The 27604-nt window shown below is 48.9% G+C and overlaps 1 protein-coding gene across 1 annotated transcript in view; it reads left to right on the forward strand.

Moving 5' to 3' along the window:
• Nucleotides 1–61: 61 nt before the first annotated feature.
• LOC144174658 (uncharacterized) overlaps nt 62–27604 on the forward strand; it is an 89541-nt gene continuing 61998 nt past the window's right edge. The window contains exon 1 of the mRNA XM_077703443.1: nt 62–365. The gene's annotated coding sequence lies outside the window, so the exon portion shown is untranslated. The remainder of the gene's footprint in view (nt 366–27604) is intronic.

Genomic DNA, 27604 nt, shown 5'->3' on the forward strand with positions numbered 1-27604 from the left:
GAAAATTGCACTGTTTGAGCCACGTGCCTTTACCGACTTAGGCGCGGCCACGTTTCCAATAATGATGTTCAACAAGTGTTCGTAGAGGGCGCTAGTAAACGCCGCAAATAGGTTCGGACTTAGCGTTCGGAGTTCGAACGTGTCGCCCCAGCCAGCGCTGCCTGTTTGAACACCGTGTTGCGCTGAAGCGGCGGCTAGGGCGAGATCAGTCGGCTGAGCTCAATTCACGAGCGCTGAGTGGCGGGCGAGTCGAAGAGTGGTTCGGTGTCGATCCGGACATGCCGCGTTCGTGCTTCTCGCGGGACGGCGCCGTCTGATCCCGTTAAAACTGCGGGCTCGTGCTGACAAGGAACCTTGCCCATCAGGTACTTTGACTCGACTTTTGTACAGTATATCACCACTCTTGCCTCCTAAAAACTTAGCGCCTATCCAGACGTTTCAGGTTTTTTTTAAGGGGGGGGGTGGAGAATCGACTTCGTTATAAGCGGTTTTTCGTTAAAAGCGGGCATTATTTGCTCTGGCTAACAGTTTCGACCCTGAAAAACATCGAATAAATAAACTTCGTTATATTGCGGGTTCACTGTTTCTAAAACTTCACTTTTCACCCTAAGCTGGCATCGAAGCTATAAGTAGTGAGGGCAAAAAAAAAAAAAAGGTGTGTGTGTGTGGGGGGGGGGGGGGGAGGCACCGGGTGTATATGGGCGGGGGGGATGCAGCATCAAAACAAAATTTCTGGGGTCATAGAGACGGTAACCAATACCGAGTAGGGATGCTCCTGTCAGCCATGAAGAAAAACAATTTATCATTTAAGTCGCCCGCTATACAGAAGCTGTCCTTAACGCTGACATATCACGACTAACTATGCGACTATCCAGCCATCCGAGTTTCTAAACTCGTCATGTCCGCCTTTTAATGTCACATGATAATGAGACTTGCTATCAAATTTTATTCAATGTAATACCCCTTTTTAACTGTGTGTACGACAACCACGAAGTCACTTGAAGACACTTCTGAAATTTTGAAGACATTTTTTGTAACGACTCCATCGTACGAACCCATGTTCAATGTACTGTGTAGTCTACAGCGTACGAATGAGGCAGACTTAGTCAGCGGCATGGTGTTTCAGGAACGACAACAACAACAAAAAAAAAAAAACAGAGTCGTGCTAAGCTTTCTTTATATCTTTTGTTTTACAGCGTTATATGGCCACCGTTCCGTGGATTTTCCGCGTCCTTCTACAAATATGTAGCAGCGAAAACGCCACCGCCAACTTTATCCCAAATGCTCACCACAAAGCGGCTGTCACTCTCGTTGTATAACAACGTTCCCAAAACACAATTATTTCACAATTGGCCGCTAAAACGACCCTATCAATACGCCGCGTTTCATTTACCTTTCATAATTAGTCGGTTCAAATGGAAATTGTAAACGGGTACAGAAGTCCCGTCTACTGTTAATACATGCATGGCCGGAGGAAGTGTGGTTACAGCACTGGAAGAAAATGGTTACAGGAACTGGCGCAATTACACTTGTTCCATAGAAACTTTCCTGAAAAAATTATTTGACAAGCGGCCGTGAAGGCGACTCTGTTATTTCGCCGAGTTTCATTTACTTGTCCTGTCTGCTGTCAATGCAATGGCATCTAAAGGAGCAGTGTGTATATAGAAAAATAGCTGTAACTCCTGTTTCGTCGAAATTTCTCCAACAAAAATTTCACGACAATTCAGGGAAAAGACAACTCTATCCGTACGCCGAGTTTCATTTACTTTGCTTAACTAAGGAGTTCACGGTGAAGTTGCAAATGTTGTGGAATTCTGGTCGGCTGTCACTCCGTGAACTACTTGGGAAACAGGCAGCCCCGAGGTTGTCTTCTAGGCTAGAACTCTAGCCAATCCAAGTTTCATTAAATAACCGTAAAGCCATTATCGCTACCATCACCAAATGATGATGCCATGAACACGTCTTCATTTTCTAACGATATTTGTGGTCTACATATTTTATACAGCTTCGCTGGTCATCTACTTTCACAGAGTGCAGTGGCTCGTAATTTTAAAGCGCAGCTTTCTACCTCTACCAACCACCGGTTTCGTCGTGGCGGGCGCCACAAGAAACTCCCAACCAGGCTAAATAAGAACTTCTGGCACCGTTAGGGCTCGAACCTGGGCCCGAAAAGAAGCGGAGCGAGAACCCGTCGTCTTAGCGACTAAGCTACGCCCACACGTGGAGACGGGGAGACAGACGGTGGTTTGGATTCTTCGTCTGGGGTGGGGGAGGTGGTGAGAGAGATGAAGATGACGCAGTAGCCGCGCGTGCCGCCCTCCTCCTCACGCTTCGAAAGACGCTCCTCTCCATTTTCTTGCTGCCGACGCTGCTGCTTTGGGGACTCCGCCCCCGCGAATCCCAGGTAACGGCTGGTAGAACCTCTGTTTTCACTCTTTAAAGAGCAACGAGTGTGAATTCAAGTGACGTCTCATGGGAAATTGTTGTGGGTGTCGTTTACAGCTTTGCTTCCAACCACTTTCACAGCGTTGATTGGAGCCATTTTTTTTTGTTTTCAGTTAATTTTATTAACACGTCATGACACCCTGCTTCCCAGAAACATAGCCATCAGGCTCAAAGAACCGTAAAGAAAACGCTTTCAACTTGTATCACCTGTACCCATTAGCTCATCCAGGATTTTTGTCTGGGCAGGGGGAGGGGGGTTTGAACTTTTGGCAACAAATATAAAATGTAATAATGTGTAAATAAAATTATAAAATAAACAAAAAAGTAAATAAATAATATAAATAAATAAAAAGAATGGATGGCGAAGACAGTTTCGGGGAACAGAGACAGGGCCGAAACTTGAAGTACGTCTGAATGCAAAAGTTCGCTCAAATTCGATCTACCTGCGGCACAAGTTGTGCCGAGCAGTCAAATTAACCCATATTTCTGGAAGCCTATTCAGCACGACATCATTGTCATCCGTGTTAACTGGTTTTCGTAACTGCGCATGCAACGTTGCCGCTTTCCTCGCTGGGATGCTATAAACTTAGATGATATATACAAAAGAAAACGGAACCTTTTTATTTAATGGGAAAGGGATCAGGTTATTTCAGCTCGTACAGTGCTTAGCGTTAAAAGAAAAAAAAAAACAGTTGTTTCAACTTTCAAATAAAATATAAAAAATTCGATCTGATCTCATTAGATTAGAATCGAGGTCAGAAGGCAAGCTCGACCATACTGAGTCCCAACCTATGGGAAATGTTCGAGTCCGCGTCCGATCCCCCGGTTTAAGAGTCCCAAACCATGTGTTTAAAGTGCCTTAGCTTGTCAAGGAGTTAGCCGGGGAGCGAGAGGGTTGACCAGATGGAGGTTCGCTACGTGTTTCTACAGTGTTCGTCAACTGAGAACGTTCCGGGAACCCATTGTGAGCTTGAAAACGTAATGGGGATCGCACCGACAAATAATTTACTCTTGCAGCTAAAATCACCCATGCACCTATGTATACGCCCGCATTTTGCGCGTTTTGCTTCTGCGCAAAACTTTAAGGTTGCGCAAAACGCCGACTTCGAAGCACGCGCTTGGCCGAGAAGTCAAACTTGTGCCGTGCAGCAAAGCCACCTCTCTCTCTCTCTCTCTCTCTCTCTCTCTCTCTCTCTCTCTCTCTCTGGGTTAGCGGCAATGTTTGGCAAAGATATGAGAAAAAGTGGAATGTCGCAGAGGGGCTCGCGGTCCACGTGCCCTCTCAAGCGTCCTTGCGGACCCCCACTTGGGGAACACTGTGTTTATAAATCATCTCGCAGACCGCGTGCCTAGAGTTTGCCGGTAGCGTGTGCAGCGTTTGGTGCGGCATCACAACTGCTTTCTCGCCTTGTTTATGTCTGCCGCACGAAACAGCGCCGCAACAGCGAAAGATTGCGCAGGCTCTCAACAAAAACCAACCATGAACAAAATCTTGTATACTAATTATATTCACATGTCAGGCCATACTTACCCTTCCTTTTTAAAGCAGAGTTTTTTTTTTTTTTTTTTTGCGAGAGTTTGCCTTACGGCATAACAATTAAATATACAACATCACATTTGTGTCACGCAGAAACGTAAGCAGAGACCGGTACTGCGGGCCCCAGATCCACCGCTGTAGATCAGGGGGTCTCCCAGGATGGAGCCCTGTGCCTCGGAGGTGTTGCAGGCGAGAGGTTTGCAGGGCAGGGCAGGTCCACAGAAGGTGGCTCGTGTCGGCCTCGGACGCAGGGACCGTACAAAAGGGACAGGTGTCCGCAAACGGTGAATGATAGCGGGCAGGCCAAGCGTGGGTCACTGCTGGGGATAAGGCCACCCCAACTCGAAGCCTCCGCAGCAGCACCTCCTCCCAGCGAGCGAGCCCACTGGGGAGGTCAGTTCCACGCGGTGGAAGTAAAGCACGCGTGGCGCGGCGGTGGCTCTCTTTCTCCACCAGCAGTTCTTCTAGGGAGGACACTGAAAGAAGTGGTAGCGGCCGTGAAAGGTCTATACGGCGACAGGCGCGATCCGCTGCTATATGGGCAGGAAGCATGTCCCGGCGAACCCACAAAACACGCACAGGGCATGGGTATGTGTCCAGGATCGCGTGAATACGTGCCGACATGCTGGTGCTACGCGCAACGCGACGTAAATCACGTATCGCTGTCGTTGAGTCCGTGTAAATTTCCAGTTTCATGCCGGTAGTTACCGTCGATGCAAGTGCTTGGAGACAATCCCGAATAGCAGTAAGTTCTGCCAACAGGCTTGGTAGAGGTCGGAGGGTCTCGTAGGCGCAGCTCTGGTTTAAGATTGGGTGAGAAGGACAAGCCAAGGCTGTGGTTACGAGGGAGTCGTGTGCCCCGGCGTCCACAAAAGCCTGCATGACTCGTGGCCGCGTAGCAGGCGCCCGGTGACTGACATGAAGTAGGGCTGCATCCGGAGGTTGATGAAGGCCAGAGGTTCGGACATGTAGCCTTGCTAGAGGCTTGTTGTCCGTCACCTGATGGTAGAGCCAGGGCGGTCTTGCGACGGAAAAGGCTGGCATCGTATTCGGCGGCTGGCCCATGTACGCGGCCAGAGCTGCCGCCTCTGGAACCAGCCCACGTTTCTGCAGGCGTGCGGAACGACGCTGATGAATCAGTTCATCAAGCGTGTTTAGCTGGGCTTCGGCTTGTAGCGGTGGAATTGGTGTTATGCGAGGGAGGCCAGTAATGGTGCGCATGGCGGCCCTGTTGATGGCCTCAAGCCGAGCCCAGTCCGCTTGCGTCATGTGCTGGAACTGTGCCTGATACACAAGCCGTGGCTGTAGTACGGCGCGCACTAGGAGACGGGCAATCGTCCAGCAGGCCCCGCCAGACTTCTGCGAGATGCGGCGAACGAGGTGGAGCATCTGTCCGGCTTTCTGTCGAGCAGATCGTAGCCACTGAGCTGCTGACCCTGATGACGATATTTCTAGTCCTAGGACCCGAAGACGGTCAACCGTGGGGATGTCGTTCCCATTCAGTTGCAGTGAAATGGGAGACACAGCAAGGAGGCGGCGGCCCCAAGCGTTGGCCACGGGAAGTAAAGCAGTCTTCTCTGGCGAGAGAGTGAGGCCCGCATACTCGCACCACCTCTGGCAGTCTGTTAGTGCTTGCTGGAGGCACTCGGCTTGTCGTGACAGGTCTGGATGCACTGACCACACCGTAATGTCATCCGCGTACATGAGTAAATATAGATCTCGGATTGAAGCAAGGTGCCAAGCTAGCGGCAACATGACGATGTTGAAAAGAAGCGGAGACAGAACAGACCCTTGTGGTACGCCTCGGACTGGTGTAAAGTGACCGAAACTTGCTCCGTTGATGCGGATGGAAAAAGAACGGTGTTGAAGGAAGTATCGGACGAAATCGCAGACTTTGTCTGGAAGGTGTAGGCCATTGAGAACTTGTAGGATGGCAGCGTGACTAACGTTGTCATAGGCCTTGCATATGTCCATGGCGAGCACAGATCTCACACGGCGGCATCGGCCTCCAACTAAAACCATAGATGAGAGGTATTCCAACCCATCCTCAGTACCGAGATAGGGCCTGAATCCAATTTGCGCCGGGTGATACCATTGGAAGGTATCAAGCCACCACTGAAGCCGTGTTGCAAGCATTCGCTCTAACAACTTGCACAGCGTCGATGTCATGGCGATGGGGCGCAAGTTCTGAAGTACATGTGGTGGCTTCCCGGGCTTTGGAATGGGAACAATATCCGCCTGAAGCCAAGAGTCAGGTAGTTGACCGGAGAGCCACACCTGATTAACCGAGTCCAAAAGCGGCACGAGGGCTGGGTCGTCGATGTTCTTGTACACCTTAGAACTTAGGTTTGTGTGAAGAGCCTCTCGTAGTGATACTGCAGCAGAGTTGCTTAAGCTTTTATTTCAGCCGCCGAGCATCACCAGAAAACTCAGTCCAGCCGAGCGCACGTGAGCATGCGCCTCGTGAGGAGCGCCCGGGGTCGGCCAGGCTTCCACATGACCTGGCGCCACGTGAAGAGCTCGAAAAAATACAAAGAAAAAATACCCAGCGCACGTGAGCGTGCGCCTCGTGAGGAGCGCCCGAGGTCGGCCAGGCTTCCACATGACCTGGCGCCACGTGAAGAGCTCGAAAAAATACAAAGAAAAAATACCCAGCGCACGTGAGCGTGCGCCTCGTGAGGAGCGCCCGAGGTCGGCCAGGCTTGCACATGGCCTGGCGCCACGTGAAGAGCTCGAAAAAATACCAAGCGCACGTGAGCGTGCGCCTCGTGAGGAGCGCCCGGGGTCGGCCAGGCTTGCACATGGCCTGGCGCCACGTGAAGAGCTCGAAAAAATACCAAGAAAAAATACCCAGCGCACGTGAGCGTGCGCCTCGTGAGGAGCGCCCGGGGTCGGCCAGGCTTGCACATGGCCTGGCGCCACGTGAAGAGCTCGAAAAAATACCAAGAAAAAATACCCAGCGCACGTGAGCGTGCGCCTCGTGAGGAGCGCCCGGGGTCGGCCAGGCTTGCACATGGCCTGGCGCCACGTGAAGAGCTCGAAAAAATACCAAGAAAAAATACCCAGCGCACGTGAGCGTGCGCCTCGTGAGGAGCGCCCGGGGTCGGCCAGGCTTGCACATGGCCTGGCGCCACGTGAAGAGCTCGAAAAAATACCAAGAAAAAATACCCAGCGCACGTGAGCGTGCGCCTCGTGAGGAGCGCCCGGGGTCGGCCAGGCTTGCACATGGCCTGGCGCCACGTGAAGAGCTCGAAAAAATACCAAGAAAAAATACCCAGCGCACGTGAGCGTGCGCCTCGTGAGGAGCGCCCGGGGTCGGCCAGGCTTGCACATGGCCTGGCGCCACGTGAAGAGCTCGAAAAAATACCAAGAAAAAATACCCAGCGCACGTGAGCGTGCGCCTCGTGAGGAGCGCCCGGGGTCGGCCAGGCTTGCACATGGCCTGGCGCCACGTGAAGAGCTCGAAAAAATACCAAGAAAAAATACCCAGCGCACGTGAGCGTGCGCCTCGTGAGGAGCGCCCGAGGTCGGCCAGGCTTGCACATGGCCTGGCGCCACGTGAAGAGCTCGAAAAAATACAAAAAAAATACCCAGCGCACGTGAGCGTGCGCCTCGTGAGGAGCGCCTGGGGTCGGCCAGGCTTGCACATGGCCTGGAGCCACGTGAAGAGCTCAAAAAATACTAAGGAAAAATACCTAGCGCACGTGAGCGTGCGCCTCGTGAGGAGCGCCCGGCGTCGGCAAGCTCGGTGTTCAAGTTTTTATGGTATGATCTCTCGCGTGCTCTTCTACTCACCAGTCCACGTGCGTTCGTGCCTGAAGTGGGTAGCACAGACGCCGAGTTCGCGAAGCAGGCTGCCGCGGATTCTATAGCGCGTGTTATCGCGGTCCACTTTACGAGAGATGTGAAAGCCTGTTGACAAAATCATCTGTTCCTGCCAGGCATGGAGAACTTTCAGCTGCAAGTTCTGAAATCCATGTGAAATGCAACAGCCGGGTCTCCGACGAGGGGAGATGGGCCGCGAGCTCTGCTGCTTCTCCAGCGTTGCACCAGTACAGCAAGATGCGCCAATTTTGGTATCGTTAGCAACCATTCCTGAAATACTCTGTCCTCTTCTGAATAATGAAAGCTTCATGGGCAGTAGTAAGTTCGCTTTCCAACAACATAGTCGTAACAAAGAAACCACAACTCCAAACTTGATTGGTCAGATATATGGTCCGATATATGATACCCAAATTTAAATGCGTACACTGGTCATTTAAGAACTTAGGTTTGTGTGAAGAGCCTCTCGTAGTGATACTGCAGCGTATATACGTCAACACAACGAGAACGCTTTTTATACCTGCAGTGAAGCTTACGTGCTCTTTCCGGCGCCTTTGTACGGGTTGGAAGAGTTTTGCATAGTATCGATTAATTTATATAGTACTGGGAGCAGACGGACTTCCTGGAATTTCATACGTTTTTGTGTTTTTAAGGAAAAAACAGCACTTGTTATTTTTAACACTGCACGAAAATTAACATTTTTCGACAAGCAGCTTGTGGATAGTATACATACTGCGATGTCACAATGATTTCTTTTTTTTTTGTTTTCCAACGTATATAGCAAGAATGTTACCGTGGGCCGAAATACGTTCGGCCAAATACGTTCCACAATACATCGTGAGCTTTCTTCAGCATAACTAAAAATGCGTTCATGAATGACGAACGGAACCACAACCTCCGGATTGCATGTCGAAAGCTCCACCATCTGGGCTGCAGGTGGAACTGTGCTCTGAGCTCTTATCCTTGCCACGTTTATTTTCTTTTCGTGTACATTAATGCTATATAGCTGCATCATATATATATATATATATATATATATATATATATATATATATATATATATATATATATATATATGTATGTATGTATGTATGTATATAAGACAGAAAGGAAACCTCGGAAAGCAAAGGGGCAAAGTGGAGGATGTGGTAGGTCATTGAAACAGATAAAAAATTTGGAAAGAAAGAAAGAAAGTGGAGAAAAAATGCCCGCCGGGTGGGATCCGAACCCTTGACCTCCAGAATACCGGTCTGGTGCGATGACCACTACGCTACCGGCGGGGCTATTTTCCCCTCCACTTTCTGGGGTATTTATGTTAAGGTATTTTCGTTTCCTGCTCTTGGGGGTGGCAGCCAGCGCCACTCGGACTACTCGAGGTGTCGTAGACACTCGAGTCACGTCCCGGGGGTTAAAAAGAAGGTCCCCTTCACCCCGAGTAGTCCGAATAGTCCAAGTAGTCCGAGTAGTCCGAGTGTCTGTCTGTCTGCCTGTCTGTTACTACCTAACATCAGCCTCGGGAATTTTAGCATGCGCACAAAGTTAAAACTGGGCACGTGAAAATTAGTATGAACACGGGCATGTTTAAACAGAAGACTAACACAGAGATAAAGAGACGGTAAAAAGGTGGCTCGCTCAAATGCATTATATACGTAAATTTGAATGAAAACATAGAAATATCGAGTAGTATTTGTATATTTTAGGAACAACAAGGCATGTTTGGATGCAACAGAGAACTAACACATTGACAAACAGATAACAACGAATGCGCAGATCCGATAAGACATTGCACATATTCCAGAAACATTGATAGACTACGAATTATGTCTTCCTCAGACTACACGGACCTGATAAGAATTTCAACTTCTAATAAATCAGAAGACTGAGAAGCTATCGAAGGAAATGACCAGAAATTGCAAGAATAGTGTTCTATGACCGCTTACATCTGTACACAGGAGATACGTTATCAAGAACTTCGGCGTGAAAACGAATTGGAGGATGGGAAATGCCTTGTTGGCGCTCGGAGGTGGGAAGGTTTCATGAAATATCAGCAATTCTATTCCGGTGTATGCATTTACACAGGAAAAGAAAGTCGTGCCTTGCGAGCCTCGTTTGTCGTCAAGAAAAGAAGTGAGAAACGAACTAGGGAGAATCGCTTCTGAATGTCCTTTAATCAAAACGATGACTGTAGAGCTAAGGCAGTTACGCATTGCAAAGGCGGAGGTGAGCTTTGGAAAAATCAGAACTCGGTAGATTGTGGCAAAAAAAAAGAAAAGGAAAGGACCCCGCCTGGACACTTTCGTTGCGTGCGAAATAACGCCATTCGCACGCAAACAAGATTTGGCAGAGAGAGTTTTCATGACAGCCGAAACGAAGTTTGGCATACGAAATTTCACTTCTGTCACGCGCGTCACAATGGCCTGCTTTACTTTCGTAGAATAAAGAATTTAGGAGAATAAGAACGGATATGTCCTCGAGTGGAAGTAATGAGTAACGTTATTTTTGCGGATGTTACGTCGGGTAATATTTTACCTTAAAAAATGGCGTCAACGTCTGCTTGTAGTTCGCTTACAGCAACGTACCGGTGAAACAACTTCGCGGTAAAAGTACGTATTGTCGGTGAAACTGGGATGCTAAAAAAGAAGTTTATGCAGTGAGCCAACATCTTGGCTGAGGTCACCGACGATTGCTGATGGGGTGGGTGGGAGGGATAGGGGCGAATAGCTGTCGCTGTAGTCTGGAAGGGAAAGAGCAGTGCTCGAGGAGAAACCTGCCCGGGGCACAAGCGCAAATATAAATGCGGAAAATGTTCGTGGACGATTACACACTTCCCAGCGCGGGGTTCGAGAGCGCAGTTTAGGTGTGATTTTGTGATGTATTGAGGTAAATTATTTGAGAGTAGCATGATTGTATTTATGGTTTAGTGCCACCATGGCGCCCTCTCTCGGCAACCGCAAACATACCTTCACTCATGCAGCGCTGTGTTTCCAATCATAGTGTCGGTGGAGGCGTTCACCGCGTACCTTACCGATAAAGCCGACGCTGCTTTACGCACGAGCATGCGCTTAAAAGTGGTCCTCTAGAATTTTTCACCCTTCTCTTCTCACCGCATTTTCCCTGGCGCTCTCTTCGCTATCACCACCCTTTATTATTCGCTGCTCTCCGCTTTCACCCTCTTTCATCCTCCCATCTCGCTCCTGCTCTCTCGGTTATGGCGCCGAAAAAGTCAAGCTACCTGTAAAGGGTGCACCACCGCAAATATAGGCTTTCTGAGGGAAAGCTTCAGTAGAGAGTGCAGGGGCAGCCCTTGTCTACGCCGTGGTATCAACCACACGCGCCACGAGCACTGCGCCCACACGGCAGTACCCCTAAAACCACTGAAAGCTGCCGTTGAGATTTCAAAGAAAAACAATATATGGAAAGATGTCGTTTGCTTTCAGCTCACTAATTCAGCCACATTTTAAATGCAACATGACCATCTACTTTAACCGCATTTTCCGATCAAGTAGCTCTGATCGGTACGAGTTGCTCTTTTCAGAAAAGAGCACGATAATGGTTTTAAGTACCAGTCGTGAAACTAGGGAAGAGGGTAATTTGCCTTCGTCACCAGAGCTGCGAATCTCACTCGCACTCACTTTGTGTCTCGGTTGGGATGGCTTCGATGGGGTAGAGGGATCGTGGTTTAGGCCTATACTCGGGTACACCTTAAGAACGGCAACGGAAGTTATCCCTGCGCCCCGTCACCGCACCGGCTGTTCCTCCGCGCGAAGCAAAGAGTGCCTTAATGCGAGTATTTTAAATGTGACACTAGTCTTTTCTGTGATTTTCTGACTTAATCAGGTCGTAAGTTACTGCAGCCACAAAAAAGAAACTAGGTGAGAAAAAATAGACAATGCCAAGCATTAACTGCAATCTCCTTTCAAAACGCCCACGCGCGTTGACGTCCGGATACGTTGACGTCCGGCGGAGTGACGTACCACATAAGCTATTGTCGTTCTTAATTTGTACCCTAGATTAGTAAGGGGTGCAGAGGGCGCTAAAGAACGACGAGCATCTGGGGGCGCCGCTACGTCACTCTGCGCTGGCATTCGCCGGTAATCGTGCTCTATGTCGAGTTTCGTGTCTAGTAAGCAGAGCACGTCACAGGATCACAACCTTCGCGTGCTGCGGCTTCCAAGTAGTGGTAACTAATCCGTGCTTTCTCGTGCTTTTCGATACAAGGACGATGTTTCGGCGCATCTAATTAAGCGTTTACTGGAAGGCCAGCTTCCTGTTCCCCTAGTCGGTACGGAAGATTTGCATGAAAAATATAGTCATTTTCTATATTCCGGCGATGTCGGGCCATGAATCCATACCCGCCGCGGTGGCTCAGTGGCTAAGACGTTGCGCTGCTGAGCACGAGGTCGCGGGTTCGATTCCCGGCCGCGGCGGCCGCTTTTCTGATGGAGGCGAAAAGCAAAAACGCCCGTGTGTTCGAGATTTCGGCGCACGATAAAGATCCCCAGGTGGTCAAAATTAATCCGGAGCCCTCCACTACGGCGCGCCTCATCGCCTGCGTTGCGTCGGCGCGTTAAACCCGGCAATCATTCATTCATTCCATTAATCCATAAAATGCTGCCGATCCAAGTATCTAAGTTGTTTTTGCGTTATCACTTCGGAGCAATGCAGAAGTCATCATGTGGCACTTATGTACCTTTGTCGCAACTGCGCAAGAGAAGGGCGCTATTTATTTTCCATCTAGACATTTTCCGTTCCTTGTCTTGAAGGGTTAGTGAGACACTATTCTCGGGTTGGTCAAAAGTATTAAAATGATTTTCATCTGCTAGCTTTGTCCAAGACCTCTCTTTCCAACTTCTACTCTGTTTCTGCCCACGAATCCTCTACTATTTTGTTTCCCGTCTCTCAGCAAAGTAGCGGGTAGTAAAGGCACACGCGAAAGTTCGTGCGTTGCAATAAAGTGACTTTCGTACTACCGTGTGCCTCAGAGTAGATTGACCTCGGAATGGGGTGGGGGTCTTCACACAATAAGGTGTTTCGTATGTTGCACACTTTCTTTCTAAAACACGCCTTGTCGTTTTTCAGATTGTTTATAGTGAATAATCCGACTCAAAGGTAGTGAAACAATGCTCTGAGAATTCGTTTCTTTATCTCGCCTACGCCCGCCTCGTCTAGGTGGTTCACTTCGTTGACCTCATGCCACGGGTAGCCGTGTTTCACCATTTACGCGAGACTGCCGAGAACCGCCAACGTTTAAGCAGAAGGTGAGCCTCCATACCCCCAACTTTTATCGCGATAGTCCCGTTCTCTGTGCACTACCTGCACTCGAAGCCGAGGCCGGCGCGGGGCCCTAACCCCTCTAGATTGATCCGAGCGGATTAGCAGCCCCGACACAGCGCGGGCCAGCCGGCGGCTTTTGCGGCTGCAGGATCGCGCGATCATCCGTCTTAAGGCAGGCCGACTGTGGCAGGTGTCGTGGGCGTGTGTTTTTAGGGCGGTGCCACCATCAATTTCTCAGAAATCGCCAGATTAGGGCGCAATACTATAGCGAGAGTCTCTTGAAGGACTCCACGCCGACAGTATACGCATTTCTCATTCTACGGCGGAGGAGCCAGAACCTGGCTGACATTACCGGTGCGTCGTGGCGTCGCACTCGAGATAAAAACAGGCCTCCACGAAATTCCTTCTTCATATACACTTGACGTCAACTATCTAAGCAACGTATTAACTGTAGCCGCACCCTAAGTGATACAACAACGCTTAGCCACAGCCACTAAGCATGACCGCACCGCACTGTTCACCTTTGACAAAGTCTATTTGTGTTGACGATTTGGTTTGGTTTGGCTTGGCTTCGTTGTGGCTAGCGGCCGACTTAGCTCGTGGAACCAGTTCGCAGCCGCTTGCTCGGGGCTTGTTGTCGCCAAAGGCTTGCGCGCTGAGTCTCGAACAGACGAGAAAAGTTGACGAGCTAACTCTTTTTGCCTCGCTTTAAGGCTTGACGACATGTCGTGGGTGATGCAGCGTCTGTTCGTTTTATTATTGATGCGATAACATTTATCTGGATAGCTTTTCTCCTTCTGTTTTGATTTATGCGGTCGCCCGAATCGGGAGAGGGAGGTCACGTTTGAAGCTAAAGTTCAAGTTTTATTGACTTCTCGTAAACGGTAGGAGGAAAGGAGGGAGCGAGCCAAATGTCAGGCAACTGTCCTGACCACACACTATGGTCCTGACCACACAATACGGTTGCAGCATACGGCATAGCAATGCCGCACAATTACCCAGCGGAACACAAAAAAACATGATTAGAACTATTATTGCGTACGGATCACAATTAAACACGTAAAAATTGCTCGTATAACACGATGTAGGGATGAAATACGGGACTTCGGGGGTAAACTGGTGATGATGATTGTGGGGTTTAACGCGTCGACGCTACACAGGCGATGAAGGGCGCCGTAGTGGAGGGCTCCGGATTAAGTTCGACCACCTGGGGACCTTTAACGTGCGCCGAAATCTCGAACACTCGGACGTTTTCGCTTTTCCCCTCCATCAGAAAAGCGGCAGTTGCGGCCGGGAATCGAACCCGCGTCCTTGGGCTCAGCAGCACAACGCCTTAGCCACTGAGCCACCGCGGCGGAATTTGGGTTTAACTGTGGACTCGGGTAGCGCAGGACTGGAGCGGTTGGAAGTCAATCGGATAGGCCTTCGTCCTGCAATGGACCTGAGCAGGCTGATGGGGATGATGATGATGATGATGACAATGATGATGATGATGATGATGATCATGATGATGATTCACTGTTTAGAATTCGTATGCATACATACAATGCGTTTCACGCAACTTGAACCAAAAATAGGAAACGTTGAATTGTCAAACACCAAAGCCATTGCAAAATTAGCCCAGCTTCACCAACTGAACGTCGCGAACGCTGGCGTTAACAGTTAAGCTGCCTTGCTTTCCCTGTGGTTTCCCTCCCAAGTACTGATTTTCCCCACCTTCCTCCAACGTGGCGGGCTTGGCTCGCCTCGGACCAGCTCTCGGACCAGCTGGCGTTGGTGAACCTGGCCTGGGACATTCTCGATGCTGAATGTTGCGTTTGAATAAAGTTTTCTCCTCCTCCTCCTCCTCCTCCTCCTCCTCCTCCTCCTCCTCCTCCTCCTCCTCCTCCTCCTTCCCTGTGGTAGTAATATTGAAGTTTTAAAATTTTTAAATATTCAAATTTCAGCCTGTGAAGTGAACTATTCCACGAAGCCAAGTGATGAGCGGGCAGCCTTCGCCCTGGAGGGTGTGTGGACATCCAGATCACTGCCGGTAACCAGGTTCTCTCACAGATAGGGGGTGGGAAGGGGGTTGGAAGTGGGGGGGAGGTTGGGGTTGTACTTGCACTCTAATGTTATGAGGAGTAGTCTATAAGGTTGTAAACATAACTGTCTCGAAAGGCTAAGCTCCATATAACTTCTCAAAGCCACCAGATCGATTCCAGTTCGCACCAATTCAATTTTGCTGTGTTCCACTGCTCGCGCCGTTGACTGAAACCTTTTGTTACTTTTGAACTTAGGACACTGCCACACAGGGGCGCCGTGAGCGCTTTTTTGTTCTTTCACAGCGTAAATCAAGCAGCCACGTATTTTTAATTTTATTTAATGTAACGTATTTTAATGTATTTTCAATATTACTTATGTATTGATACCTTGCCTCAAATATGCCTAATGTTTTTTTTTTTTTTTGCTCAACATTGCTACCGGATTGAGTGGTTTAGAAAAGCTTTGCCTACATAAGCGTCTCGTTCAAGCATTCTTTTAACTTGCTGCACCTATGCTTGGCGCTTTATTCGCTGTCTATGCGCTCTCCACATCGCTGCGACCGCGTCACCACATTTCATTCCATGAAAGCCTCGACCGAAAAACAGCTTCGCTGTTAAAATCAATCGGAGAGGCGTGGACACTACACTCAAAAGCGGTTCCGTGATTCAGATTTCCCGCAACGCACTTAAGTGACCGATCCATGCCACGAACATAGCTAATTGGGCGAATTACACAATACACATGTGCATGTGCAGTCATAGACAAAGGAAACGCGAACACGAAAATATGGACCAAAAAAAAAACACACACATATAGCGCGATTCCTTTCCGTGCGAGTAAACATGACACGTGGCCTAATTACAAAAAATTATAAAGTCGGGAAATGGGGCTTTCCGAATATACTAATAACGCACCATTGTTGGACCTCCGCAAACAGTATTTCTCAATTTTTCCATGACTGTAAACATATAAGGCGTCTTTTTAGTTTTCTTCTTTTTTTTTTTTTTGAAATTAGCCAGATCCACCTACGCGAATTTGAGGAACAAGCTGAAGTTTTTTTTTACCAGAACTAAATGAAACGCTGCCAAAGCTTTTATATGATATATTTTACATGTCAGGTAGGGGAAGCTGATGACCACACGTAATTAAAAAATTATGCGGTGAATTTGAGCAATATTAAAGATATAAGTTTGGATTTGGCTCGCATTGAATTGAAACACTCAAGATGGTACGGCATTCTTATTAAAACATTATTTAAATTTACTTCCAAGAATGGTGCGATCGAATTTTCGCGGATGAGGCATTAAACATATGTAAAGGGGTTTCAAGAACAGAACTGTACGTGGAGAGCTGGCCAGTCCTCTCGGCACCATAGCAGCTTTTTTCGAATTCTTTCCTAGGATAATTTTTGGGGCACGCCTGAAGGCACTCACGAAGTAAGCAAGCTCGTCATTGCATTGCCATTAATTTCCCAAAACGCTTCACAAGAAGGCTGTTCACATCTTTTTCCTGAAATACCTTCCGCCGATGCATGGATGTACATGTACCCAAATAAAGCAATGTATTTGCAATCTCCTCCCGCAAGAATTTTGTTAAAGCGATGAGTATTAGCTGAGAAATCGTAAATCAAAAACCGCGCATTATCGTCGCTCCGCGTTTCCTCCTCCTTTCGACTTACTCTCCGCTGTTGACGGCGCGAGAGCCTTGCCTCCCATGATGCTGCGCTCCGCAGCGGTGACGTACTTCCGCTATTTCGCTGCTGAGACTGTCGTCTGCTACGGGCAAGCTTTGTTGACACCATGAATCCCGCACTCTGCTCAAGGCTGGAAAAGCGAAAGAAAAATCTGGCCTCATGTGTGCGGCGGCCTGGCTTTGCCCTTTCGCGGTGTTCGTTGGTGCAGTTGCTATCGGTGGCACGTGACTTTTTATCGGCGGCGAACTCGCAGCCGTACGGGGAAGATCGTGCGCTCGTTCCCTTTGATGCACCGACACTGTTTATCCAAAAAGTGCCGTATCAGATGTGGCCCCGCTGGTGCCGGGTCTTATTTTGCGGCGGTCGTAATTCCTGCCGGCGGCTACAGAACCCGTGCACAAAACCCTTCGATCATGTGACCAGTTCAGCTTGGGGCGACGCGTGGTGGAGAGCGGCAACGTTGGCAAAACATGCTCCACCGCGGCTCTGAGCTTTCTAGCGCTGGAGCGAGCGCCACTTCTATGAGAATATCAAACATCGGTTGCCTTGGCAACAAGGCACAAACCACTGTAGAACTCAGTTACGGTTGCGTGTTCCCGGTTCAGCTCGGGGCCCCACCTCGCGACATGTGGGCACTGCAGGCGTACCACCCACTCCCATTGGGAAGTGCGAGATGCGTTTGACATTACAGGAGGCGATGGTGTGTGTGTGTTGTGGACGTCTTTGTTTCGCGATGCAATGCGACGTTGTGCTTGCTTCTGCGGGTGGATAGTGCTTCCCATGGTCTGGATTATCTTTCTCGAGCGACGTACGACTCAACTTCGCATGGGGTATGTGCAGTGTGCGTGGCTAAAAGCCATCTCGGCTTGTGCGCCGGAGTTAAGTGACTTGCTGTTCGTCCCCGCAAACTGCGCGCGAGGTGAGTGCCGAATTTACGACGGGCAGGAGGAGGCAACCCATCGTCTTTCAATCGCGGTTCAGACTTGCAACGCATGTTGTGACGTTGTGTTCGTTCGAAACCCATCTCTGGGTTGTTTTGAAGTAGAACAAAATGTATGCGTCAAACCCGGGCATTTGGCTCAGGGCGTTCTCTGCGATTGCACGAAAGAAGTGCCACGGGGCTTCAACGCTTTCTTTACGGAACGTACTCAGGTAAGGGAATATCCATGTCGTGTTATGGCCGTGCTGCATTTAATACAAACGGTTAAACGTTTGTTTACACTTGTTTCGTTTGTCGTAAAATGTCCAAGCACTCCGGCACTCCGCCGGCAGATCAGCCGGCGAGCCGACGCTGAGCAGACGCCTCATCTCTTTGCCGGAAGTGCGTGAAAAAGCCGCCCAATAGCAGGATGTCTAGCTCATGACAAACATCTGGGAATCGATGATGTAGACATGTGAAGATGGCGGCGTCCAAAAACACGAAGGAAAGGGTGAGAAAAAAGCCACAAACTTTGCAACAAAAGTGTGAGCTTTCCGCTGCGCGTAAAAGAGTAATACTTGGCACAGATGACGTTGACGACCCAATCTAACGATTGCGCTAGTTCATTTAGCGTGCTCAAAACGCCTTTCAGGGCCCCTTTAATAAACTGGTTTGTACTCTCTAACGGGGGGGGGGGGGGGGGGGTTAGATTTGCGAGGGCTTGTAAGCGGCTGGCTATTTAGTTAAGTGCTAAAATAGTAAATATGTGAGTAAAAAAAATTAATGCAACCAGAGTTACTCCGTAGGGACGAGACAGACAAGGTGAGATCTTTGTTTCATATCCCTCAGTTTCATTTCGTTCACTTCGTCGTTGACATCTGGAGGCAAATCTTTCTCCAATCTACTAATTGCCATCTGAACTCATGATAAGCCAGCCCGAAAAGCAAAAAAAAAAAAAAAATTCTGAAAACGGCCACGAAACAGCCTGAACAGTAAAGCCGAAAGCAAACTCCCATAGGGCACGTGGATTTGGCTCATTTTCGATACGAACTATACGATCTGCGTACGCGTGTCCAGGAAGTTATTTCATATATTTTCTTGTTACCCCCTTTTTTAAGAGAAAGTTGCCGAGTTTTTCTTGTCACTGCAGCTTTGTCTCACTTAGTTTAGGTTTGTGGATCTGACCATTTCGAAAAAAAAAAAAAAAAAGAGAAACGCCTCATATGTGTACCCTTATGGAGTCTTACGGAGTGCATATTTCAATCCTCGAGCGGCTCAGCGCGCTCTTTCACTTGACCACGAAATGCGCCGTCACGCGCTTGCGAACAGCAACCGTTGCTTCGACTGAGGTCGTGCGGCCGCAAGAATTTGCCGTGCTAGGATTTCCCAATGCGGGAGCAATAAATGTCCCATTAAGCAGAAAAGCCGGCGTCCGGCATATTTAGTAGAAAACAGCTCCTGCCACGACCGACTGAGCTGAGAGAATAAAAGTGAAGGAATTGAGTCGAAAAGAAAATGCGCTAAATTTAGATCTGGATGGGATTCTAACCTAGGCCCGCCGAGCGCCAGTCAAGCCCGCATCCTTCGGCTCCATGATTGTAACTTACTAAAAGCGGGCCTAAAGCATGCGTTCTAGACTCCGAAAACGTCGACATTTGGTACCCGAAGCTCCACCTTACGAGTTTGACTTTTCTTTTGGCGTGTCTGTAGGCTAAAAATAACGTAACCACACGTTAAACCTGAATGTAGACGTGACAAAGTTCATTCAGGTGGATTGGCCAGTGACTACACGACATCTGCCGTCGGGAGTTAACGGCCGTTTCACTAATTTCCATTTGGTTGCAATGGTTGCGACGCCAACACACCAACCGACTATTCTCAAATGTCTATTCAAGGGTATCGGCCGAGGACTTGTGAGAGGTGTCGTCAGAAACCCACAGCTGGTTCATCAATTCATATTTAGCTGCGACGTACACATAACCAAGCGAACTGCTCACGTAACTAAACCGTCCTTTATCTACGAGGCGTAGCACATACCACTCGAGCTGCCGCTCACATTCACCTTACTGAAGGTACTTTCAATTTTAATTAGGCGTGAGCGTGCATGCTCAAACATTGAAGATTCGCGTAGCCGGTGTATGAAAGCTAAGAAAATCATTACATAAAGAATGACGCTAGGCATGAAAGTGTACGTATGCCCACGTGAAATACGGTTTCAGTTCATGGCGACTCTTAATTTTGGGGGGCCCCATCACTTCTTTTTCCACGTTTTTAACACTCTTGTAAGCGCAGCAGTTCCTGGAAGCGAAGTAATGGGGTAAGAGGGGGGGGGGGGAGAGGTATTGTTACGAGAACGATTCTAAGTTGACTGGACTTAGCTGTGTTTCAGATTGTGCTGCACATGCGCAAATGGCCACCACCGTTACCACACTTCAATAATAAAAAGGTCGCTTCCAGGAAAGAGAATTTGAAATGGTCTAACTCCTAAGTTTAGCAGTTAAAGGAACCCTGCAACACTTTTTTCAACTGTTTTTCAAAACTCTAAATGCTTGCAGAACTTAGTCATCCAACACATCCAGTACTTATGTTAGGGGGTCGCAAAGCACCTCATCCGAAAATTACTTAGCTATGCCCACCACGTAACTTGGAAACTTACACGAAAGATTTTTCTCTCTTTTCCGGTCTTTACGTTCTTCAACTGTTGGAATTACGTCATCACAGGGGCATAGGAGGCTATTGACCAGTTTTTCTTCAGTAGCAGCAATGAACGCATTCGATATATCTGTTTTGAAAAGACAGCCGCAGAAGCAAAGCATAAACGGAAGGTGTACCTGCTGCGACGGGCGAATCACGCAGTGCAGCTCTGGGCTGGCGATAACTGTAGCTTTCGCAGTGCTTTCATATGCGAAGAAAATAGTGAACGCGTTTATCGAGAGTGTTGCACAGTCCTTTTAAACGCCTCGTACAGTCCGCTAGCCCGCTGATTATCGCCGGCGTGCATGCCCGACGAGCACTGGATGGCGGTTCCTCCGGCCACTACTTTTCGGATGCAACCCTCGGCCGGCAGATCGAAGTTCATCTCGGCGATGGGAAGGTGATTGAGCCGGGCTCGCTTCACGGGAGCCGCGACCTCTTCGGGTGCCTGCAGGGCACGTAGTCTCTCGTCTCTTGACAGGCCCACATCTCCCCGCTGTGTTTTCTTCCATCTTTCTCCCTCTCTCTCTCTCTCTCTCTCTCTCTTCGTTTTTCCCGATACGCTTCAACCGCCATCTCTGGCAGCAGGGCTGTTGCGCCGCGAACTTGTTCCTAGTTCGACAGACTTGCGCGGCCCCGCTGACACATCGACTTTTTGATACTAGGTTGCATGAAAAGCTCCTTCTTCTACCTTTTCTTTAACTTTCTCTAGCCGATTGACCAAGCCGGATCATCCACCCACGGAAGCGTGACGTAATTTGTTTTGCGGTAGTTGCATTAGTTCGAAGGTTGGCACTGTTTTCCGGAAACTTGTGTGTCGCTTTGGTTTCATTAGTTATAGAAGTTGATTTTTTGTCCGTAGGGTCGCGAAACGAACTCTGTTCTCTAAAACATGCGCACACATGCACGCAAGCACGCACGAACGCACGCACGCACATACACGCACACGCACGCACATGCACGCACGCATGCACACGCGCACAAAGGTTAAGAAGAACAGAATTTAGAATCTGGTGGCTCTGCGTACAGGCTTCGAGCACAATAATCCACTGTAATAATTCCAACAAGTCGTGAAGAGCCAACCATAATCCAGAGTTAGCTTTCACACCCATGGCACCGGACAATTGCCGCAATCCGTAGTAGGCAATTGTCCAAAATTCCTATGGGCCTTTCTCAAAAAAATAATAACGCCTTCTTTAGCAGCCCTATACTTCTGCACTCAGGAATTGCTATACCTCGACCGTAATGGGTCAGTTTCTTTTCGTTCAAAGAGACAAAAAGAGACCCAGTGTTCTCCAGTCCCAACGATGTCCAGGTCATTAAAGCCGAATACGCGCATCGGGCTTGTCCTTCAATGTCGTTGCACGGGGCAACACGTGACGCATATGTCGGTATCTGCGTTCGGCGCAAGCATACGGGAAATACATTATTTTTAGAATTTATAAAAACCAGAGAGTGTGCATAAAAAAAATCATTGCACAAGAAAAAATATTTTGAGAAATTATATTCGCTGTAATATGCAGGAGAGGTGCACACATACGCAAGCACTCTACATTCACACTGACCAGCGATATGTTGGTGTTGTAGCGCCAAGGCTAAACTATACGGCTGCCTTTTTGCCTCCCAGTGATTGATTGATTGTAGGGTTTAACGCGCCCACGCAACGCGGGCGATGAGGTACGCCTTAGTGGAGGGCTCCGGATTAATTTCGACCACCTGGGGATCTTTAACGTGCGCCGAAATCTCGTGCACACGGGTGTTTTGCTTTTCGCCTCCAACAGAAAATCGGCCGCAGCGGCCAGGAATTGAACCCGCGTCCTCGTGCTCAGCAGCACAACGCCTTAGCCACTGAGCCACCGCGGCAAGTCATTTTTCCCCCTCCCAGTGACGACAATAATGGCATCAAACTTTTTTTTTTCTATCTCACGTACCCTGGTAATGTTCCGGAGTGTTTCAAAGCGAACCGCGCTGCATTGAAGGGAGGGAGGCCAACGTGGTTATGGCCCTTGTTAAGGTGCCGCGAATTCGCGTTCCCAGACAACACCGTTTTCTCAACAAGCGCGTGCATACAATGTCTACGTCGTGGTCTCTATAAAAGCTACGCGTCGGCCACTCCATTCGGCGGCCTCGCAAATAGCGGCAATGTTCGCGCGACAGCTCGGAGAGCGAGCGGGTCCGACGCCGAGGCTCGAGGAGGGCCGTTTTCGGCGGCGGGTAGTCGTTCTCCTCGTGCACGGAGGAGGCTTTAATTAAACGGGCCATGCCACGGGCGCACGGCTCGTAAATCGGCTGTCGACGAGCGCCGCCCGCTATAGCTTAGTGCAGCTCCTCCGATGTCGAGCCTAATTAAACTCCGCTCAGGCATCCCGCCCGCTCTGCAGCGCGACAGCTATCATGCTATTGGGTAGGGGGAGGAACAGGAGGGGGCGAGGGGGCCGCCCGGGAGGCTCCCGTTGTTTTGCGCCCTTCCCGAAAAGTCCCATCTGGGTTGCGGGCACCGCCCTCCCCCTTTTCTTTCCCTGACCGCGCATGGAGTACGTCCGCGTGACGGGGAACACGCCGCGGCCTCTCTCTCTCTCCCAAAACTTCCCGCTTTGTCGTCCCTAGCGGGAGCGCTGTGGGGATCTGGGGAAGAGGCTCCATTGCGAGGAGGGAGCGCGCTGACGAGGCGTTAAACGGCTTTCATAGAGGGTCCACTTATCGTTAAACTTTGGGTCGTCATCGTGCCTACTTGGTAAACGTTGTTTAGGACTAAAGTGCCGCTTCGTTGTTTCTACACGGGTATCAGCTTGGTTTAGAGCCGCTTTACACTCTCTGGGGCAGGGGGCGTCGTAAAGTTTCGGCGCGGGCTCCTTGTACAGTTCGGGAGCGCTAAAAAATGTGCCCTTGTCGTACTTGTTCAGTGTTGCGTTCTCAAAGCGCTCGGTTAATGGGTCGCGTTCTTTTTTGTCGGTGTTCCACGATTCGCTCGTATATGCTCCTCCCGTGAGCGCTTGTAACGACGTTAATTTACTATTTTTCTACTGTACTGACGAAAATGTTTGAAAATTGGCGTTTGCGCTGTTCGTTCGCCCACCCTTGTGCAACTTCGCCCACTCTGTGCACACGCGTGCATGAAACCCAATTTGTCTCTGAACAGACCCGGAGGGGAGGAATTTCCATTAAAGGTCCCGCTGAAAAAACATTGCATTCGGGTGTTGAAACGGCTCCTTAACACTGAGGCAACGTTAAGACGATATTTGCGGGAGTACGGGAAATAAAATCAACAGCAGGTCTCCGATTATGCCTTCGTACGAACGCTGCTGTCGTTACTTTGTTTTTTCTTTTGCGAAATATTTTGTGCATATAAGACCAAACCTGGCGACATACCATTCTTTCTTCGGTGGTTTCGAGTTCCCAGTGCTTAAGCGTTCGATTACTGCTGGCACTATCTGAAATCTTTTAGCCGTGACACCCTTGCACGGAGAACTGTCGGAGTAAAATATGCTGCTGAATCCTAAGGCACTTCTCTGCTGTCAGAAGATGACAGAATCTTCGCGGACTCAGTTCCTCAGGCGCGCTTTCTGGGCGAATAATTATGAGGGGACAGTCTCGTCTCGTGTTGTCTAACATTTCCTTTGTGCGTTTCCCTGTCGTGTTGTATAAGTGCAACCATTTAGAAAAAAATAGCTTCGCATTACAAGTTGCCTCTCCTCGTCTGCCATAGGAGCGGCATATATGCGAGGCTGATGGATGCCCTCTTCGCAGGGGCAATGTTCATGCCATCATGTGGTGCACGGTTCACGTTGGGCGGGAAAGACAAACTTCACCGCATGGGTTGCTAAAAAAAAATTACACCATCTTCCCGTGGGGAACCCTGATGAGGATGCGAAGCATCGTGGCGGTTCCGTGTGGTTCCATTGTGTTGCCGTTATGTTGAGTGATGTGGTTTTTACTAGCGCCAGAGGGAATTCCGCGTCCGGGTCCACACCGGTGGCAAAGGCACGCAAGTGCTGTTGTGTTACGGTGAGTAGGCGGTGGTTCTCGAGGCGCCGAAACTCGTCCATCATGTTCTTGTCGATGTTGTCTCTGTGGTAGAATCGGTAGTATCCGTCAGCTTTGGTGAGGTAAAGGTTGTTGACATTGGTGCACCGGCTGAGAGCAATGTACACGCCCTCCTCTTCGCAGCTTTGTCTTCTCGTTCTTCTTCTTCTTCGGCGGTTCCCCTACGGGAAGATGACGACGGTGGTTGAACGCGAACCTATCTCGTGATGGATTCTTTGGTTGGCCAATCCCTAGGGGCATCCTGCCACAATCAGCATCAGAGGCGCTGCGGACGGGGCTGGTTGAGCTGCAAGGCGCGTGGCGCTTCCCGCCACAGCTTTCCCACGGGAAATTCAGCATCTCCCTCTAAAGTTTTCAGTTCGTCGTTTCTGTTGACGTTCAGCTTCGTGGGCCTTCGTTGTATCAGTAGCTTTTTGACGTAGTTTGAATGAGTCAAGGACATAAAGCGCGTTCGTAGCACTTGCTCCTGTCCCGGAACAAGTGCATAGGATTTTGGCACGGTGACTGGCAAAGTAGGCCGATGTTTTTCGAGAACATGCCTTGGACGACAACTCCGGCCAGGTATCTGGGCATCCCCCTTGAAAACTGCCAGGATACTAGAGAGTACTGGGACGGAGAAACTGATAGAGTTAGAGAGAAATTAACACAATGGGGTGGAAGGGATCTGTCAATGTTTGCCCGTGCATCAGTATGTAATGTGTTTGCTGTTACCAAGGTATGGTACGTCCTACAGGCGATTTGTATGTCAAGAAGGAACATACAAAAGCTGCACAGAGTGTTTGCGGTGTTTTTGTGGGGCTCAAGTTGGGAGCGCTTGAGTCGAACTAATTTGTTTCGCTCGGTGAAAAGTGGTGGATTGGGACTGGCACATTTGTTTATCCGACAAACAGTTTCTAGGTTTATGTTTCTGAGAGATCAGAGAGACTGCTTTCTACGTACTGTGGTACAAGTCCGACTACGTGATGTCATTCCAGACTATGTAGTTTCAACTTCTGAAATGCGATGTGTACGTGTGCGTGGGTTCTTGCGCGAAGTGGTGGATGCTTTTAGGATTTTGAGGGTTAGGTTTTCCTCGGAGTATTTGAGTAGTGTACCGCGGAAACGTTTGTACAAAGATATGATTGATGTGTGTCTGCCTGTTCCGGTTTATCGTCAGTTATATGCAGTGGGTTCAGGAAAATATGTTCTAAAAAGAGTGAAACGAATGCCAGTACGTTAATCTGTAAATCTTTCTTCTTTCAACTTCATAGCGGCACGCTTCCGGTAAAACCCTGGCTGCAGGAAAAAGGACTATATGTACACCCATGGACACTTAACTGTAGACTATGCCAAAAGCTGGAAACAATTGAGCACATCTTTCTGGACTGTTGGGATGCGGTGTTTCACTGGGACATCCTCCAACGAACCCTGAAAAAAGACTTACCATTAACGCCTTATGGCATTCGCTTTTTGCCCGTAAACAATGACGGAGGCGTGCCCTATGATATGTTCATGGCACTTAGTCTGCATTCTATGTGGAAAACTCGCATGGCGGTTCAAAATGCGGAAGAGGATGCTCGCACAGTGTGAGAGTACTTCATTGAAAGCGTTGCTTATATAAGAGAAGTTTATCGAGTCATGCCGGAAGAGCCTGAGTAGTTACCCATTCTGGATGTTCTAGTGCAATTTAAGATGTTTTAAGCCACTCCCTTCAGCCGATTGGTGGCTGGAGCTAGTAATTTGTGTACTGAACAGTGCGTGTTGTGTTGTCGCCAAGCAGGCAATAAAGAGAAAAAAAAAGAAAAAAGATTTGTAGCGTAGTGGGAAGAGCACCGCGTACCTCCCGTTGCGGCCAGAGAGTCGTGGGATCGAAACCGGGCGCCGCTAACTATTTCTTTTTTTTTTTATATAGTGTAGTATCGCGGAGCTGTGGGTGTAAGGAGGAGAGTTGCGCATGCGCAGTGAGCGTGTGGACGGCGCCGCCATCAACGACGGAGGACCAGGCGAGCCTAAGAAATGCTCCGCATTTAAAAGTTACACAGCTTCCAAAGCGTCGGTCAGCTTGTTCTAAATTTCACATTAAAGCCGAGCTTATTGCGAATAACCAGGCTGCCTGGTAGGATTCCGACCGGGGCCGCAAGTGGAGACAACTTGGGACAGTGTTGTAGTTCGACGCACTGCCTTTTGTAATAGTAATAGAAAATGACAGGTTGACTCCCTTTAAAATAAATTGGTAGGAACTTAAAGCAATGCAACAGGCGTATTCATGCATTTACATGCAAACATGCGCGAGTGAGCGGTCAATATCGACGAGAAGGGTGAGAACAACTCTGCATGCATCCAACAAAAGACGGGGTCGTGAGTCCTCTCAGAAATCTTGTTCCTGATCCGACGAGGGGGCCATGCCGACGATTATGACGGGGTGCGAAGAGAGAAAATTTTAATGCGTAAAATTCTTTGCCGAGTACCCCCACAGCCAGGACCGTGTAACGCCCTGCATTTCCACAAAAATAATTTCACGTAACTTCCACCTTCAATTGTTAAAATAGCGTAACGGAAATAATTGGGCGAACAGAATTTTGAAAACACACAAAAATAAGAAGAATATAAAGAAAACAGCAATAATGGCGAGTCATGCAATGCCCTGAATTTCCACCTTTAATCGTTGTATTAGCGTAAATGGATATAATTGGTAGAACAGAACTTTGAGAAACAAAACAAAAAACAAAACAGGAAAAACTATAATAAAATGGCGAAAATGGCGAACCGTGTAAGGCCCTTGATTTCCACAAAAATGCAAATTTCGCGGAAGTTTCACCTGTAATCGTTAAATAGCGTAGATGAAGATAACCGGTCGTACAGAATCTACAAAAACCAAAATATTTGTCTGTAAAGAAGTCACACTCTAGACAATTGAATGTTACGAATTAGTAGACAATTCTCTAAATTTCTGCAGATTTTTTGTTTGTTTGTTTGGCGTACGTCATGTTCCTTGATAACACAGAGGACGCGCTGCTGCAAACAACGGTTCGTGTAAGGTGTTTTATCCCCACCTGTGCGCAGAAAACTGCAAAAATATCTTTCATCATCATCATCCTCAGCAGCAGCAGCAGCAGCAGCCTGTGTGTGTCCACCGCAGGATACTGAGGCGTCTCCCATCTTCCTTGAGCCG

This window comes from Haemaphysalis longicornis, unplaced genomic scaffold (assembly GCF_048455015.1).
Source record: "Haemaphysalis longicornis isolate Haplotype H1 unplaced genomic scaffold, Haemaphysalis longicornis Haplotype H1 scaffold_3, whole genome shotgun sequence".
Taxonomy (NCBI): Eukaryota; Metazoa; Arthropoda; class Arachnida; order Ixodida; family Ixodidae; genus Haemaphysalis; species Haemaphysalis longicornis.